General features: G+C 59.8%; 1 long non-coding RNA gene across 1 annotated transcript; it reads right to left on the reverse strand.

The window, feature by feature from the left end:
* Positions 1-1381: 1381 nt before the first annotated feature.
* LOC118006719 lies at positions 1382-12547 on the reverse strand. The gene is made up of 3 exons (XR_004678167.1): positions 12462-12547; positions 8211-8281; positions 1382-1950 (listed from the first exon to the last, which is right to left on the reverse strand). It is a non-coding gene; the product is annotated as an uncharacterized LOC118006719 (long non-coding RNA).
* Between the last annotated feature and the right edge of the window lie 6550 nt (positions 12548-19097).

Raw genomic sequence — 19097 nt, forward strand, 5'->3', positions numbered from 1 at the left:
TGCCGCTGGCTCCTGCCAGGCTCCTGGCAGCATGAGCGATGGCAGGCTGAGCGATAAGAAACTAATAATTTATGTTTCCAGCTCCCGCGGCCCGGCGCCAAGGGAAGGCTGGGCCACAGCCTCCTCCTCACACTGAGCGGCCAAAACCCTTTATTGCACAAATTATTAATGACCAAAGAATGAATGACTCTGTAATCCGATCAGGGCTGCCAGCACTTCTCATTTCGTTTATTTGTATAAATTCTGAAGCCAGGGTCTAGCCTGAGCTCAGAAAGTCAGTCTCATGCTAGACGGGTGTGCAGGGCCCCACCTAAACAGAGCACACCCCTCTCTCACTCTCACCCAGGACTCCACGGGGTGCTGAAGACAGAGGGTGTCGAGGAGGGGGACAGGGAGGTTGGTCTGACTGAGCTGGGCCCCGGGGCCAGGGTCGGAACTCTGTCCTTCAGCCTGCCTCAGGGCCATCTCCTACCCGTTCTCAGGGCCAGGGGCTAGCCCAGGGCTTGGTGGCGAGAGAAAGCTCCCCTGTCCCTGCATGAAAGCCTCTGATCCCTACCTGTCTTTACCCTTCTTCCCCAGTGCCTGCTTTGTCACACTGATGGTCCAGGCCAGCAGCAGCCCCAGGCTCCGTGCCCCACTCTGTCCGCTTCTCCTGCCTGGCCTCCCATCCTCTTTCCCCTTCTCAGGCTGATCTCTCCCCTGCCCTCCCTTTTCCTGTCCTGCTGCTGGGCTGTGCTGTCCTCCCTTGGGTGCAGGGACTCAGGCCATGAGGTTCCTGTGGCAGCGCGGAGGACTGAGCTGCCTATGGCCCTCTCACAAGCCCACTTTTAATCCCATTGACCTCTCGTTATACTACAGAGCATAAATTCAGATTTGGAGAGCTTATGTTCCATCATAAATTGGCTGGCAGACTTCCGATCAACAAGATAAAGCTGTCTCCTGCGAGGTGGGTGTTTTATTAGTCTTGGCCTCAATGCTGCAGGCACTGGGATTGGGGGAGGGGGGTGAGTCCTCTGCTCTGGAACCCTCCCGTGCTGTTCAGAGCAGCCTGATGGTGCCCAGGGATCTGAGTGCTTCCTATCATCATGGGCAGGCACCAGGAACCTAGTCATCCCCTGGACCTGGGCTGTAAATGCCCTTAGACCCCCATCCCCACATCACCAATCTGAGTGGCCACTACTCAATCCCCAGGCTGGGCACTCGAGGGTCAAGACAGAGGCTCGGTGTGCACCCAGGCATGTGCATGTCTGTGCCCCACCCTCCCTGGTAGACCTTTGAGAACCTGGCCAGAGCCAGAGTAGGGTTGGGGGATGGGGGGAGCAGCTGGACCTGCCTGGAAACCCTGGGGGCAAAATGGCTGGAGGAGGGGGGCCCAGAAAGAGGGAAGTCAAACCCCGGCTCCAGAGATGTGATGGCCTGGTCCAGCTTTACTTGCAGGTGTAGACACAGGCAGAGTCCCTACAGGCAGAGATGGGGAGGTCTTGGCAGCTAGGGCCACTCTGGGCCTGGGCTCCTGCCACTCACCCAGAACTGGGAGTGATGTCTGCTGGCCTTGCCTGCCCCTCCCTAGAGGTCAGGTCTTTCTTCAAAATCTCAGTCTCTGTCAACACCACCTCCCTCTGCCACTGCCACTTCCAGCTCAGCTTCCGTACCAGCCTGCCAGAATCACTTCTCAGTGAAGTCACCCAAATCAGCATCCCCAGGGGGGCTCCACTTGGCCCTTCTGAGCACCCTCGTCTGCCCAGGGCCTCAGCAACACAGTAAGAAACCTGTGGGTCCAGGGTATGTGCTGGTGTTCTGGGGTGCAGGACACCCTGACAGGAAAGGAAGGCAATCCAGGGAGGCTTCTTGGAGGAGGGGTTGCTGCTGTAAGTCTTGAAGATAAGCAGGTGGGAGCAGGGCCAACATCACCACCAGGCACAGAGAGCATAGAACCTGGATCCCTGGTGCCTTTAGAGACGACAAAGACATTTTATTTTATTTCCCTTAAAACCAGAAGGAAAAAAAAATAATATAAAAATAAGGATTAAATAATATATCTACCATGGATTATATTTGTCTTTATATCAATAGGGTTATAAAATATAATTTAAAATTTTTCAATGGAGGAAAGGACTCCCAAATGCAGAAGTTGCTACACAAGTGGTAACGGGGCCACAGAATAGTGATATTAGGGAGTGACACTCCTGGGCAAAGGCAACAACTCAGCCATGCTCAGACACTGAAGAAGACAGGGAAACAGGAAGTTGAGCCCACGGGCGGAGGCAAGGCCTGGAGGCCAAGGGTCCCAGACTGTTCCCAAAGGAGCCCCTGGAGAGCAAGTTGGCCAGATGTGCCCATCAGGTACTGGATGAGTGGGGGCAGAGTCTGGGAGTATCACAGAAATATCATAGGTGAGAGGGGCCAGACTAGGTATTTGAAGGAAAGGGATCTAGAAGGGAGCACATATGAGGTTTGCTGATTGGCTAATCGGGAGGAGTATGGTGCCTGCTCCCTGAGGGACTGCGAGCGAGATGGGGATGACAGCATGGCAGTAGGAAAAAGACTCAGGGGGCTGTGGGGTGGATGCACAGGGCAGGCTATTATATTATTTTCTTCCTTCTGGTTTTAAGGGAAATTAAAGTAAAATGTCTTTGTCGTCTCTACAAGCACCAGGGATCCAGGTTCTATGCTCTCTGTGCCTGGTGGTGATGTTGGCCCTGCTCCCACCTGCTTATCTTGAGTGTCTGGACTGAAGCTAGAGACTCACGTTCATAGTCTGTAAAGGAAACCACAGAAGTCTTATGAAAGAGAAGAGTGCCTAGTGTAGAACCCACCCACTTACCCAGTCACCCATCATCCACTCATTCACCCGTCAGTCCATCCCCCCACCCATCTACCCCTCAACCCAGCCTATGTTTGAGGGGTGGGTGAGGCAGGAATGAGAGGCGAGGCTGATCTGAGGGGATGGTCTCAGGGCATGTGCCCATGAGTGAAGCTCATCTAATACATAGCAAGGCGTCAACTAGAAGCACTAAGAAAAATCCCAATGTATTGAGGCCAAAATCACGGTATCAAGCAGAAGCTGACAGTTCGCTGAGGACCATGTTCCTGGATGGAAGATGGGATAACCCAGCAGGAGTTCTGGCTTTGCCCCTCACCAGTCATGAATCACCCTGTCACGTCTCTGAGGCCCCGGGAGCTCAGGAGCCCACATATACCTGCTGGACCTTAGACACACAGTCACTCAACTGCCAACATGTGGCAGACTCATATTTTGGCAAGGCCACCCAGTCTGGAAGAATGGTCTGTCTGTTCTCCTGGGAGGGGTCTATAGCACGCTGACCTCTGTTAGCATCTGCATGTACACAGAGCATCAAAGGTCAGGATCCTTTGTCCTGAGCAGGGCATGAGGACTCTACATTTGGGGATGCCCATATTCCTCTATGCAGAGGTAAAACCCCCTCAGACCAGCCCCAGTCCCTCCGGTTGCCTCTTCTGCTCCCACTTCCCCCAGGCCCCCAAGCAGCCTAGCCAGTCTGCAGGTGGGAAGGCCCCCAAGGCCAACCTGGGACTATTAAATGCCCCGGAGAAAGTGCCAGGCTGTGGCCTTGGACAGAGCCCTGGAATCGCTGCCCCTCCCCTGCCGGAGGTAGGTGTGGGTCTGGCCTCTGCCGATGGGCTCTGCTCAGGGTCTCAGCCCGTACCAGACTGTGCTCTTCAGCCTACCCACTTCTGAGACTGCACCTGGGGCTCCGTGCATAACTTCAAACGGTTGGGCATCACAGAGTTCCTGTTCTCATGGCACAGTGTGCGGGGCCACTCCGCGCAGAAGGTGAGTTGACCCCATGGAGGACTTAGTGGGTTGCAGTAATAAAGGAACCCTCACACACAGGGGTGCCTGGGTGGCTCAGTTGGTTGAGTGTCTGACTCTTGGTTTCGGCTCAGGTGGATCTCAGGGTCATGAGATTGGGCACCCGCATTGTGCTCCCCACTCAGCATGGAGTCTGCTTCCCCTCTCCCTCTCTGTCTGTCCCTCCCCCCACCAAATAAGTAAATCTTTAAAAATAATAAAAATAAAGGAAACTCACACCCAGACAGGCACTCACAGATGTCAATGCATTCAGGGCACCCCACAGGGATGTCACCAACTCAACCAGCCCTTGGAGGAATGGGCCCACTGGCAAGGAGGACCGGGCCTTGGATGGGGTCAGGCTAAGTCGATGACCTCAAACAGCCAGCCTGGGCTGGACTCGTGAAATCGTGAATTCACTGACCACCTCGGCTTGCTACTTCTTGATGGGGCAAATCCATGCCGTCAAAGTGACTGTTGGTCTTCCTGGTGAGCCTGACGGTGGGACTGTGTGTGAGGTACACCCAGACCACCCCTCCTCCCAGCGCAGGCAGGCGCAGAGTTGCAATCCTGCTGCAGCATAGTGGATGAGGCCTTGCCAAGAGGCTTGAGAACTTTCTCTCTCTCTCTCTGATGAAGAGGATGCCTGTGGCCAAACTCTTGAGAATCTTCTGGGGACAGGAGGGTATTCAGAGTCCTGCCTGGGCAGAAGCCCAGTGGACAGGTGCTGGGAGAAGAGGTGAGCAGGGATGGGGCTTCCCCAGGGCAGGGAGGCCAAGCTGGGCTGAGTGGGCCACACCAGGATGGACCCCGGTATGCAGCCCTCAAATGCTGACACGGGGGTATGTCAGAAAACAAAAGTCCTGCTCATAGGGAGCTCACACTCTGCAGGCAGTCCAACGTATTAACATTTGCTCCCAGAGCCAGTCTGGACTCCCTGTGCAGCCTGGGAGTCTTTCAGAGCTGGGCCTGGAGACAGCAGCTGTAGCCTCCCACCCTCCTAGCCCTCCACCAACTGACCCCTCACCTCCAGTTTCCCTCTGCCTCCAGGCTTTCTGTGTTGAGGGTCCCCACCTGAATGTCCCCTCTTCTCCTTCAACTTCCACCTGGCAGTCCTGGCAGAGAGCCCACGGGAGCCCATTCTGCCCCATCATGCTCATCATGCTCAACTCCAAGGCCCCTCCCACATCCAAGCCCACTCCTCCCCCAGTACCCACTCCCCCCCATGGGAGCCTGACCGCTGCCCTACGACTCTGAGGACAGCACATCCTAATGTCTCTATCAGGACTGTGGTCACAGGTCTGCCCAGGCCAAGACAGCTGACCATGCAAAGAGTAAACATGTGACCAGCTGAGTTGGGATTGGCCCTCCAGGGCCTATACCCCCACAATGAGGAGTGTGGGTCCCTAAGGCCTTCATGTGGGATCTACGCTGACTATGAGCTGATGTGGACAGCAAGACTGTGGTCACAGGAGGAGGGAAGCACATTCACATATAAGCACACAGTATGGACACACACGAGCACACAGGAAACCCTACACTCTCAGGTAGGGGTCTCCTCGTCTCTCACACTCAGCCCCTGCTGGCACATTCCTGGGACGTAGGGGTGTAATGGGACTGGAGCTGAGTCTGCGTGCTGCACCCAGCTCTACTACTCCACTCTGGTCATCTCCCTGACCTGACATCTGAAAGAGGGGGTGACTGGTGCTGCAGAGGCTTGTGCCATGAGGGATGAGGACCACGTGGGGCTTTGGCACCCACATCCACCCAGCAGGGCACCAGCTGCGTCCAGGGGTCCCCCCAACCCCGTTTCCACCCCAAGCCATGTCCAGGCAGTAGGCTGGCAATGTCGACAGGGAGAGAAAGGGGTGACACCAGCCCTCATGCCCATTCCCTGGGATAGATTCTTTTGTCCCTAGGGGCCCTGGAAGACTCTGCTCCTGCCCTTTACTTGGCCCTACCTTGGAGTGGACCCCCCAGGTCCTGCACTCTGGGCCCATTTATGGAGAAAGCATCTAGGGTGTGCCAGGCCTGCCTCACCGTGCTGACCAGGGCACATGTAGCCACATCTTACCCTGACTGCTCTCCTCTGAGCCAAAGGAACCCACAGATTTTGAGCCCCTATCTCATTTTTCAGATGGAGAAACTAAGGTCCAAAGAAGGGCAGAGAAGACTGGGTCCTTCAGTGGCTAGCCAGGAGGACCCAAATCTCAGGCCCCTGCAGAGTCTGCCGTCCTGACCACCTGTGTCAGCCTACCTCAGCATAACCCGGGCCAAGAAGGGTCCACAGCCCCCGGCAGGCTGCTCTGGGGCAGGTGCTGCTCTCTGTCCCCAGTGATGCCAGCAAGTGGGTGTCTTCGTCCCTCCTCAAGAGGGGCCAAGCAAGCAGAGCCAGTGGTAGCCAGACTCCGACCCATGTTGCCAGACCAGCAACTTCCTCTGTACGACATCAGTGTACCCAGCGCACCCTGTGTGTTGAGCTCATTTGTGTCCTTGTATTTGTGTCTGAGAAAGTGTGTGTGTGTCCCAACTTCTGTGTAACACAGCAGGTGAGTATCGTGTAACCAGTGCTCTCCGGCAGCGTGTGCCCTGTGGGTGCCCCAAGTCTGCACACCCACGGGAGAACGTAAGGTGGACCCTAGGTCCTATCTCTTTCTCCTTTAAATGGCATATGTTAAGGTCAGTGAACAGACTGGGCTCGGAAACATCTCTACTCCTGAGACGGAGACGGCATGGCCTGCCGCCAGCTCGGGACTGGCCAAAGGTAAGGCATGTCCTCGCAGGGCAGCCCCTCCTGTGTCTGACCTGCAGCTGGAAACAGACACATTCCTCCCGGAAGCTCCGCCACTCTTGCAGGGAGTCTGGGGGAGCCCCAGCTGACTCACCACTGACCTTTGACCTCACAGGTTAACCCTTCCTAAACCAGACCCTTGCCCCAGCCATGCTGTCTTAGATATGACAGCTGTATCCAGATGGAGCCCATGGTGCAGGCCTGTGTGTCTACGGATGTTTTTGCACAGGTCTTGGTGTCCTTCCTCTGGCTGTGCTGTAAGCGAACACATACACTGTCCGTGCACGTGTGTGGTCAGGATGTCAGCATCCGTGCAAGCCCCTGTCCTGCGCCTGCGCTTTTGAGAATGTACCCTGTCGTACGTATCTGTTGCGGGCTTCGGGTGCTTGCCTGAGGACACGGATGTGTACACAAGGATGTACTTCCTCAGAGACGTGTCAGCTGTGCTCACACCTGTGTGGTCTGTCCCTGCATGCCTTCCCGTGCCTGGCATGTCTGGGCCTGCTCTCCCACCCTGACAGTCACCCTGGATGAGCTCAGGAAGACTAGGCTGAGGGAGCAGGCCCAAGGATGCACCTGAGGTCCAGAGACACACTGCTTTCCTGGGCATCTCCCAGCCTCACCTCTGGATCCCTCTCCCTGGGGCTGCACATCTGGTGCTCAATAAATGACTGGTGAAGGAATGGATGAAAAGGGGCTCTAAGGGCCACAGTCTGGAGATGGGGGTAGGCAGGCCCTCCAGGATGGGAGGGAGGATACTGGCAGGAGTGCCAGTCGTGGACTGGGTCGGAGAGCTCCAGAAGAGGCAGTCAAGGCTGGCCGAGCCCGGGTTGGGGGCAGCTGGGTCTGCGGGCCGCCCCCCCCGCGCTCCCCAGGGGCGTCTCGGGTCACCGTCTGCACCGCCCGGCCGCACCTCCCCTCGGGTTATTTATGACCCCCTCCCCCTCCCTGGCGGCGGCCATGGCGGGGGCTCCGGCCTTGGCCCAGCTGCAGAGGGGCCCCAGCGGGGGGACCGCGAGCAGCGAGGGCGCCGCCATGGCCCCGAGGAAGGCAGGGGCGGGGCCTCTGAGGGCCGGAGGAGGGGTTTGGGCAGCCGCTCCCACCTACGTTTCCCAAGGAAGGTGCCGCCAGGCCTGAACTCCAGGCGGGGGGAGATTCTAGAGCCAAAATTCTGTCCTTCTGACCTCTGGCTCCAGTCAGAAGCGCAGAGCAGTTTCCAAACCAGGACACAGGTGGACAGGAGGAAGAAAGTGAGCAGATCCTTGTGGCAGGGGTATAACGCCCAGGGGTAAGGATGGCTGATCCCTGTGGGAAAGTGGCTCTGATCCTGTGGGCAGAGAGGTCTACTTCCCATGAAGAGGGGGAAACAGGTAGGGGTGGGGGTAGGGGTGACCTGATCAGCCAAAGCCCTAGAAGGGGGTCTCCTGAAAGTCAGGGTGTGGCCCTTGGAGGAGAAGGGGTCCTGCAGGGAGCTTTGAACCCAGTCATGGTCATTTTTGGAAGCCCCTTGATCCCCCAGAGAGAGGTGGAACCAGATAGTAGCATGGAGGTTAGGCTGGGTGAGCTAGGTTAGTTTAGCCCCCTTACCTTGCCAGCTGGGTTCCACTTCCGAAAGCCAGAGTTGGGGCCTTCTTTGCCCCTCCTTCACCACTGTGGGCCTGTTCAGGATGAAAGAAGTCAGGGGTGAGTCAAGGGTGGTCCTGCAGAAGGGAAGGGAGGCCCCCTCCACAGGCTACATGGTACCTTCTCAGATCTAGAGATAAACTGCACTAGCCTTCCCTCCCCAAACCTCAGTTTAAAGGTCAGGGGTTAGGAGGCCTAAGGGTCAGTGACTAGGTGCAGGCAAACATGAGAAGAACTGGGTGGAGGGGACCATCTCTTGAAAGCAGTGTCAGGGCTGTAGCCAGACAGTTGGCCTCACGCTGAGCCCTGATAACCTCTCCACACTGTGCCATGACCACAGCTTAGCATGATGGCTCCTCTGTGGGCCTTGGCTCTTGGGCAGGAACAGCCTCCTGCATCCATTAGACATGGAGGCAGCACCCCTGAGAGCAAGACGCGGACCGCAGAAGGTGAGTGTGCACCTAGGGTCAGGCATGTGCAGGTGTCCAGTTTGCACGGAGGGCAACTGGGCTGAGGGTGGCACACCATATAGGACCACTCACTTTCACACCCACATTCACACCTGGCCCCTTAAATCCCAGCAGGCAGATGGACAAAGAGTAGAGCAGAAGGGGGATACAGAGGTTTGGGTGCATAGGTTCCCAGACACGTTCCTGGTCTCAGCCCAGACCTTGCTCCCCGAGTCAGTCTTGGGGCTGGCTGGTGCCTCAGTTGCAGATGATCTTGGCAGTGTGCATCAGCAAGGGAGAGCAGAGCAGTAGCCAGGGGTCAGGCTCATGCCCAGCTGGTGCAGGTGCCTGGGAGGAGGTGGGTGAGGGTGGGGTGCTCCCTCACTTCCATCACTCCCTTGCACAAGGTGCTCATGCAAGCACGCCTGTGGTCCAGCTCAACCCCCCAGAGCCCAGTCAGAGAGATGCCCACAAAAATGCCGTGCCAAATGCATCTCAGTGGGGGTCTAGGCGCTGGGATGGGATCCGAGGCTACTTTCTAGCTTGTTCAGAATAACACATCAGAGAAAGACAAACCTGTCTCATCAGCTATTAGTAGGTTTCTGTTTCTCTTCCTAATGCTTCTACTGCAAGGCTGGCATGCTGGCATGCTGGCCTGCAGGGAGATGGGAGTTGAACACCAAGGGACAAGCCACCCTCATGCCAGGACTGGGCCAAGGCTGACCTGCTTCCTCAAGGCACCAAAGTGGACATGAGTATAGAGGGTTCCTCTTCCCCAGACTGGCTCATACTAGGGAACAGAAATGTGCTCAAGTGTGCAATCTCGCACTCATCGGCCCCTCTTCCTCCCCACATCTTCCATCCCTCAACCAGACTGCGTCTAGCCCACCTTCCTGCCCCACAGCATGGCTCAGATATTGTTTGTCCTGGAGTCAGAGAGCCTGGATTTAAAACAGCTGTATGACATCAGGAGAGTTACTTGACCTCTCTGTGTCTCACCCTCCTCATCTATAAAATGAGAATAATGAGGAAAACTCATATTGAGACGATCAAGTGAACTAAGGCATGTAAAGGGCAGAGTAGTAAGGCGGCGGTAATTGACAGCATCGTTGTCTTGTTCACAGAACATGAAACCTCCCCAACACATTTGCAGAGGCCACACACCACAAACCCACAGCCTCACACCCTGCAGATGCAGAAGAGACCACCCACGCCCGACACTGATGCCCACCACCCACCGCCCCTGTGAAAACACTCCTACCCAGAACCGCCAGGCCAGCGGGCTGCTCCTAATCACAGGTCCCTCCTGCGCCAGGAGCCCACTCTCGGTCCTGGGCCCGCCCCCTCCCCAAGTGTAGTCCGGGACTCCCAGCTGCGCCCCATGACTCCCTCAACGATGGCGCGGTGGGTGCGCGCAGCTTCTCGCTAGCGAACGCTCCTTCCCACACCCTCCCGCGCTTGGAAATAGGGCAGGGGCGCAGCCCTGTCCCACCGCCCCCGCCGCCAGCCGCGTGAGCCCAGTCGGCCGCCACGCACCCCCTGCTGGAGCCCGCGCCCGCCCGCCCGCCCGCCCGCCCGCCGAGCCGGGGCCATTTAAATGGGCCAAGTTGTGGCGGCGGCGGCGGCGGGAGTCTCCCAAGTCCCTGCCGGGCGGGCGCGCCTCAGTGTACGCGGGTGCGCGGCCGGGGCGGCGGGGCGGCGAGGCGGGGCTGGGGCCTGGGACCCCCGGGCGGGGCGGGGCGCAGGGCCGGAGACTTCTGGACTCCACTGCCCGGCTGGGCCCTGCGGGCGGACCAGCGAGCGGGGCCGCCCCAGGGGGCGCGGGCGCAGGTGGCCCAGGGCCCTGGGGAGCCCTGGGGCCCCGGGGCTGCGGCGCTCGGCAGGTCGATAGGGGATCGAGAGGAGCTCCCGCAGCACCATGTCTCGGGCAGCCGAGGCCCCGGCAGCCGGCCGAGAAGCGGCCCGTGGTGGCCCTGCGGGCGGCGAGGCTGCAGGTGCCAGGGCGCAGTAGCGGGTAGGGCGGGCGCGCGGCCGGGAGACTCCCGGGCCCCCCGCCCTCGAGACCCAACGCCAGCCCAGGCCCGAGCAAGTGGCGCCGGCGGCGGAGAGCCAGGCTACAAGGCCACCGGCCCGACACGCCAGCGGTCAAGAAGGAGCTCCCAGGCCGCGAAGACCGGGCCCTGGCTCTGGCCACCTTCCATCCGACCCTGGCCGCACTGCCACTGCCGCCGCTCCCAGGCTACCCGACACCGCTGCCGGCCGCGGCCGCCCTGCCCCTGGCCGCCTCGCTACCCGCGGCGACCGCTGGCTACGAGGCGCTGTGGGCTCCACCACTCCGCTCCCCGCGCGCCTACCTGAGCCTGCACGAGGCCGCCCCGCACCTCCACCTGCCCCGGGGCCCTCTGGCCCTCGAACGCGTCTCAGCCACTGCGGCCGCGGCCCCGATTTCCAGCCGCTGCTGGACAACGGCGAGCCGGGCATCGAGGTGGAGCGCGGCGCCCACCGCGCGCTTCTCTCCGTGCGCAAACTCTGCCCAGGCAGCAAGGGTCCGTCCAACCGCCACCACGGCGAGTGGCTCACACCCAACGAGTTCCAGTTCGTCAGCGGCCGAGAGACGGCCAATGACTGGAGGCGCAGCATCCGCCACAAAGGTGCGGCCGCGGCGGGGGCGCAGGCCGCTACGGTCCCTCCCCTCTGCTCCCCGAGGATCCCTGGGTCCGGACCCCCTCATTCTGCCACCTGGGAGACTCCATCTCCGCCCGGAGAGGGCGCTGCGACTCTGGGGCTGCCGCGGGGACACTCCCCCCCCCACCGCCCCCAGCACGGTCGCCTTGGTGGACCCGAGCAGAGCGCCCTCGGCCTCCACCGCCACCTCAGCTTGAGCCGCGGTGCTCTGGGCTCAGGCTGCACACGAGCCGGCCCCTCCTCCCACTCGGAAGGTCTTTGCGGGATTCCTGGGCTGTGTGGCCCAGGGCAAGTTTAGGGGAACTCCGGAGACGGCGGGAGGCCGGCTGGGCGGGACCCCACTTCCCTCCCGGGTCGGGGAGCCACCAGGTTCCAGCGGGAGTAGAGGGGCACGCGGGCGGCCAGGGTGCGGGTGCGAGTTGCTGGAAGGCAAGGGAAGGTGTAGGGGTGTCGTAGGCACGTGGGGGCCGCGGGGGCGCGCGTCGGGGCGGGGGTGCGCGCGGAGCTGGACCGGCGGCGGGGCTGGGAGCAGCCTGCTTGGGGCGTTCAGGAGTCTGGCTCCGAGGGCGCGTTGCGAGGGCGCCGGAGCAGGCAAACGGGGGAAGCGCAGCGAGCGACAGGGGCGGGGGTGGGGGATCCTTAGAAAGTTGGGGACCCCGTCGCGCTGGGCTTTGAGGCTCGCGGCTCTGCTGTGGCCGCCCTCCTCCCGCTGAGGGCTCAGACACAGCCCTGGTCCCGGCGGCGCCGCTCACCTGCGCGCAGGCTCGACCTTCGTGAGCCCTGTTCCCAGTTCCCCCGGACCGGCTTGGAGAGAGGGTAGAGAGCGGGAGGAGGGACGCAGGGGGCGGGGAGGAGGCCGCCCTTGGTCAGGGGACGGCATTGCCGGGATCTTGAGTTTCTGAGCCCCGCAGATCCCCGCGGCGTCCGCGAGGGTGTGGTGGGCGGCAGGGCCAGGGAGCGGGTTCGGAAGTTGGATGTTCCTACACGTGCCAGGAGGGGGAACCGGCCTTGCAGCTTACTGCGCCCCGAAAGCGCGCCCGTGCGAGCCGGCTCTACCTGTGCCCCAGCCCTGCTCTCTCACCGGTCCTGCCTCGGCTCTCCTCACAGGAAAAAGTCTGAAGACGCTTATGTCCAAGGGGATTCTGCAGGTGCACCCTCCGATCTGCGACTGTCTGGGCTGTCGAATATCCTCCCCGGGGGTGAGATGTGGGAGAAAAGTTGGGGCTTTGGGTCTTCCTTCTCCCCTGTGGAGCTTGTGCCTGTTTTCTAGGATCCAGAGTCCCACTTCAGACAGGCCAGCGGTTGTTGAAAACACTGCCCTTGGCGCCCAATAGCTGGACCAGACAGGCCCTCGCACCTGCGGCTCAACCACTCTCTGCTCTTGCTGTTAGAGCACAGGGCCAAGGCCAGGGTCTCAGAAGGGGCCACAAAGCAGGCCGTTTCATCTCTCAGGCCTACCCTCAGACTCCCACCCGGCCCCAGTGCTGTCCAGGGTCTCTCACTGAGTATGTTGCAGAGAGGAATACGGAGGGTGTCCCAAGTGGATTCATAAGGGCAAGTATGGGGGAGACTGTGGCTCGCGGTGGGGGGCCTGGAGAGGGGGGCAACTGTGGTCCCCAGACCAAGCGAGGGGAGAAGACTAGGGCCCCCTGACCCTGTTGGGGCCACCGACCAAATCTGGAGCTGGGGTGGGCTGGGTCTGAAGGGAAGGTCCCTTATTCTGGAGGGCAGGACGATGGTGGCTGCTTAGCAGTCCTGCAGGTCCAGGATGACACGGGTCCAGGGTGAGGCGAGACCCTCCTCCACACTTTCCTCCTCAAGCTCGTGGGTATGATGGCATTGTCCTTGCAACAGGAAAGAGGATGTCCGAGGGTCCCCAGGTGACTGAAGAGATGAGAGAGAATTAGATAATCCCAAGGTCCCTGCCACCCCCCTGAAACAGCAACCCCTTATTAAATAAGAAAAGGGTTCCTGCCCACCCGAAAATAATCAGTAACTTTTCTTCTTCCACTGGGGCAGCAGGACCTAAGGACACTGTAGGGAGCCTTGGTGTATAGTGACCTTGTATAGTGTGCTCTGAGCACGGACAAGCTCGGTGTGGAGTACCCTCCATGTCTGTGCACAGGACATGCCTTCCTGCTCTGATCTCCCAGCACACAGCACACACATGAGCTCCACATCCTCACAACATGGGTGTAGGGAGGGGAGAAGGAGGTGTTGTGGAAGAAATGGAATCTCTGTTTCTGACCCAGAGGGCAGGCTCACTAGGGGCCCATGGGACAAAGGGTCTAGGTTGGTAAGGGCTCCCCATCAAGTGACCTGTGAACCCCGGGCCTGCAGTTTGCAAGGGGTCAGCAGGATCAGGCCCCAGACTCAGGCTCCAAACAACCCTGAACTGGACCCTGCGTGGCACTAGCAGAATAGAAGACAGGACTTGGCAGTGGCTGGGGGTTCATGCAGGAGCTTGTGGGACGGTCCAGCAGACACAAGCACACAGAGGTACCTGCACGTTGAACACGTGGCAGAATGCAGACATGCTGTGTTGTGCACACGTGGTCCCTGGGGCTCCCTGGGGCCGAGAAAGCTGGGGTCTGCCTCCGGGTGGGCACCCCCACACTCCGGCTAGAGTGCAGAGTCTGGACAAGGCAGTGTCACGAGGAGCCTGGCCAGGGCCTACAGCCCTTCACTGCACCCCGCTCCCCGGTAGCAGACCCGGGCCTCATCTTTCTGCTCTTATCTTCAGCTCCAGCCACGGGGACCCATGTGGACCCTCGGGCCTGTCCTGTGGGCTAGAAGCCCTGTAGCGGGGCCAGTGATGGTGCCTATTTGAGCTTAGCAGCTGCTCTGAGGGCTTCCGTCACCTGCACCCTGCCTGAGGCTTGGGCCTGGAGTGCACAGCTCCCAGGACCCGGAGGGTCCTGGCTCAGCCTAACCTTCCTCTCTTCCCTCCCTACCCAGAACCGGGGGCGGCTGGCAGACATGAGGACAGTTGCCCTGCCCACTGCACGGGTCCTAAAGAAGGAGCTGACCCCCAGCTTCTCGTCCCGTGATGGTGACAGCGATGGGAGGGGCCCAGCCTGTGGGCGGCAACCAGGCTTGAAACAGGGGGACACCCCACATGTCCCTCTCATGAGGAGAAGGTACTTTTACTGGGGGCCAGGCTCGGGGGAGGCACCCGGGCTCTGGTCGGGACATCAAGACTGGTGTCTCCAGGTAGCTGAAGGCCAGGCCAGGGCGAGGACCCTTTGCCCTGGGGACAGGGCCCGGGTTTAGCTTGTCATGTCTTGGTATCTGCCGAAGCTGAAACAGCCTGAACCCCTGACGCCACAAGACCGTAGTGAGAACCTACCCTGCCCCCACTTGGAGGGAGGGGGTCGACGAGGTTCCATGTGGGGAAGGAAGGAGGCTCTAGGAAGGGCCAGGGGCTCTCGGAGGAGGGCAGTCAGGGAGACCCAGCAAGGGAGGGCCTGATACCACCACAGCCAGGCGGAGAGAAAGGAGCTGAGCAGCCCCCTTCCCGGAGCTGTCCCTGAAACTCTCAGGCTCATTCTCCTTGGCAGGAGGCAGCTTTCCTGGCTACCCACTGTCCCTTCCAGGCTCGGGGCCACTCTTCCTGACTTCCCACCATCTCCTCTCCTGGCAGAGACACCTCCCACTGTCCACTCACCTCTTCATGCCTCCATCTATCTGTCGTCGGTCCATTCATTTGTCTGTCCATCCAGCACATGTTACTCACCCCCAGAGTTTCTAGGCCTTTTCTCTTCCCACCTAGACTTTCAACGTGTTCCAACATCTCCTGCCCTAAAATAACCCTCCCAAACCCCCAACACCCCCACTTCCCAGCCCTCCTACCCACGCTTGCTAAGATGACACACCCACACAGGATTCCAACCACCATCCCTCAGCCTGAGGGTCTTTCTGGGAACACTGCTATGAGTGAGGGGACAGGCAGAGGGCAGAGCTGTTTCCTTACTTGACCTCTCGTTTTGACATCCCTCCTACCTACAAGTGCGGTGGTCGCTTTCAGGAGGCAGACTGGTAGCAGCTGGGACCCAGGAAGCTGCACCCACCTGGGCTGACTCTGGACCATCGGTGCCGGCAGCGGCCATGGGGCTTGCTCCCTGACCTGTTCCAGCCTGGCTGGAGCAGCTCTAGCAACTAGGAATTTGGTTCAGTTGCATGGCTGATCGCAGAAGAGGCTGCAGCTCCCCTCCCCACCCCCGCCCTCAGCACAATGTGGCAGCTCTCCTGGGTTCGCTGCAACAAGAAGGACAGGTGTGGCAGCCTCATTTCCGTCCTTCCCAATTCCTTTGTCTGGTGAGACCAGGAGTCGGCTCCTGCCCCACGGTCCTATCCTGGTGGCAGCCACTGGCTGGTTGAGCTGGTACCAGATAGCACTGGAGACAAATACGAGCCAACCCAGTTCCCTTGGGGCCAGCGCTCTGGGGAAGATGAGGGCTATGCCATACACACACCCTGCTGTTCAGGTACCAGATCCTGGAGGCCACTTTGACCCTCCGCTTCTTTCCTTGCAGAGTCCACACCCACTGGGACGTGAACATCTCCTTCCGAGAGACGTCCTGCAGGTAGGGTCTGGGCTTATCCCCACACATCGTGCGTGGGCAGGATGGAGCCTTGTTGCTCCATTGCCCGTGGGTCTGCTTCTAAATCTTTCCAGCCTCCCTCCCTTCCTCCCCTCCCTAGTCTGTGGTCTGTCGGTCGGTTTGTGCCCAGGCCCTAACAACAGCACAGGTGGGTTCTGGGCAGCCTAACCCTCCCACATGGGACTGACCATTTGACTCAGTCTGCCCAAAGATGAGGCCATGACCTCCCCCTCCCACCCTCCCAAAGACCCACCCGGAGATGAGGATGGTGATGTGTGCCTGGGGTCTCATAGGATGCAGAGGCGTTCACTAGGGAAAGAGGATGTCTGCAAAGATGTGGAAGCGCAAGGGAAGGGGATGTGGGGCTGTGGGGGGCTGGCAGGTCTGGTCCAACTGAATGCTAAAGGACTTTGGATGCTGAGCCTGTAGGACACGGTGCTCCAGGCAGTGAGGAGCCACCCGAAGTTCTTGGGCAGAGGGGTGATAGAGTGTGTGTTTTGATGGGGTCCTTCTGGAGGCCCTGCCCAGGAGGTTGGAGGTTTGCTCCAGTCTGCAGTGGTTCAGGCTGTGGAAGCATGATGGAAGGCAGGGGGGCGGCGAACCCAAGACATAGCAAGGAGATAAAAATGAGGGGACCTGATGAGGAAGTTGGGAGGGCACTGGGGAGACCCAAGTTCTAGATTCCAGATGAGCAAAGGATGGTCAGTCTGTGGATGGAGCCCACGCTGTGGCTTCTGGTCAGTGGGGTCAAGTCCTACCACAGGGCTTCCAGGGAGGGTAGAGGAAGGGCCCAGCCTAGGAGACAGTAGGCACCCAGCACAGGCCCAGCTTCCTCAGCCAAAGCTGAGGGGCCAGCCCCCAAGGTGGGAGCCTGTCCTCCCCACTCCCAGCCTGGTTCTGTGCCATATGTATTATTATTTACGTCTCTGAAAATATCTGGGTCCTAGAGCCGAATTACAGTGAAAACATCTTTAAACTTATTTCTACTTCATTTTGAAGTTGCCTGCTCAACTGATCATTTTTATGAACCGTTATGAACATTGATGACATTTTATGAGCCTTTTGCTTGGGAAGCTACAGGATGAATTTGTCAGTGAAGCTTATAGCGAACCCAAGGGAGGTTCCTCCACTCCTGAATTGACTCCTCCTGCCTCCGGTAGCCCTTTCCTCACCCACCCCTGGCCTTGTAAAGTGAGAGAAGGTTCCAGGTGTCCAGACAGAGGGTGCCCCCGGTAAGGCGCCAAGTCCAAGTGCATGTGGGCTCCTTCAGTCCTGCACAGGCACTAGGGGTGTCTGGGACGATTTTCTGGATTTTACCAGAGAGGAGACTGCGGTTTCGGGGCAGGGGTGTAGCGTGCCGAGAGGACTTACAGGCTATCTGCCCCCACCTGCTGATGCGGCACCTCGGCTTCGGGCCAAGGAGGGCTGCAGGCAGCCTGGCTTGTCTCTTCCTGGCTCCTTTTGACGCTGCCCCTCTGTCCTTCATCTCTAGTCTCCTGTCTGTTCTTTAGCCTCTGTCCATTCATCTCTCTGCTATTCCCATCGTTTCTGTCTCTGCGTCCATCCATTCAGTAGTGCCTGTCTGTTCATCTGTCATCATCTCTCACTTTGTTTGTCCCTCTCTCTCCACCCATTGGCCTTCACCTGTCTGTCCATCCATCTGTCCATGGGTTCCATCCATTGGCCCACTTGCCTGCTTGGAGCTCCGAACCAATTTGGATATTCTGTTGCACTTCAGGACACGGACAGGAATAGTTTTGCAATTTCTGTGTTGTGAATTGTCCCTCCTTTACCACAGATCAGCCCCACCGTGAACCTGAGTGGGCCCTGCCGCTGGGGGCGAGCCAGAGGCTGTGGGCGGTCCGTGCTGACAGCCTGAGGAAGCTGGTGGAGCCGGGCCAGGCCCTCTCCTGTGGCCCCTCTCCCGGAGCACCTCCCAGAGGAATGCCTCCCCAGCCCTTCCCACACCTGCTGCTCACCAAGGTGAGCAGGGCCCCCCGTCCCGCCCGGAGGCTCCCCCTCACCTGCGGGCTGTGTGTCTCGGGCCTGGCACGTCCCCTCTCCGAACCTCAGGTGTCTCCTGGGGAACCTGCGTGCCACGAGGCCAGGCCCCACTCACGGGGTTGCGTCGGGCCTGTTGGGACCGCTCCCCGACCCTGTGGCCGGCCCATGGGGAGGGTGGCCTGGGGCTGAGGCCGTTCCTGTCCACCGTGAAGGAGTTCTCTGCCCCAAGCCTCGGTGTCCTGTGTCCCGGGCAAAGCCGCATTCCTGGCTGTGAGGAGGTTTCAGATTCCCTCTGGGGCTCCCATCCTGGGTGGAGCCAGAGCAGGGATCCCTGGGGGCTGGCAGAGGGGCCCCAGAGCCACTCAGACATCTGAAAGGTGCTGGCTGGGCTTCATCGACTCCACACATGGACAGGAAGCCCCTTCTAGACATTTCCCATACTTCAGGGAACAGGGCAGACGAATGTCCCTGCCCCGCGGGCCTCTTTCTAGGTGGGGGTCCGCCGCTAAGCCTAGACGACAAAGCAGAGATGGGCACACGACGTTCCGTGGGACGCCCTGCCGGCCTCCTCTACATACGGATCCCTCTGCTCTCATTGTCCGAAGGATGACAGGCCCTAGGACGAAGAAGAGCCCTTGTCTCCGAGGTGGTGAGGGAACGCGGGGGACCAGTCAGGTGCGGAGCCGTGGGTCTCGTGCACACCCGCCGCAGGACTGGGTCATGGTCCAGGAGCTGTGGGCAGGTCGTCTGTGCACACCTGGCCATGACACAACTGGCTGGCCCTCTCGGTGGGGAGGCCTGCGTGCCTGGTGCACCTGTCCCCCACCTACCCCTGGAGGAGCAGCCACGTTCAAGCCTTTCCATGTCCGACCCTCAGGGACAGTTGCGAAGCTGGGTCAAGAGAGGCAGGGACTGGCCCAGGACAACTGAGGGGTGCAGAGTCCAAGGAGCTGCTCTCCAGTCCTAGGCCAGTCCCAACCCTCCCATGAGGTTTGCTTTGGGGGTGAGAGCCCCTCAGATCCTCAGGAATAGCTACCCACCCCGTCCCATGTGGGGACATGACCTTGGCATCCCCAGGCACGTAGAGGCACATGCACCTGCACACCCAC

Source organism: Mirounga leonina, unplaced genomic scaffold (genome assembly GCF_011800145.1).
Source record: "Mirounga leonina isolate KUSES-001 unplaced genomic scaffold, KU_Mleo_1.0 Mir_98639, whole genome shotgun sequence".
Lineage (NCBI taxonomy): Eukaryota > Metazoa > Chordata > Mammalia > Carnivora > Phocidae > Mirounga > Mirounga leonina.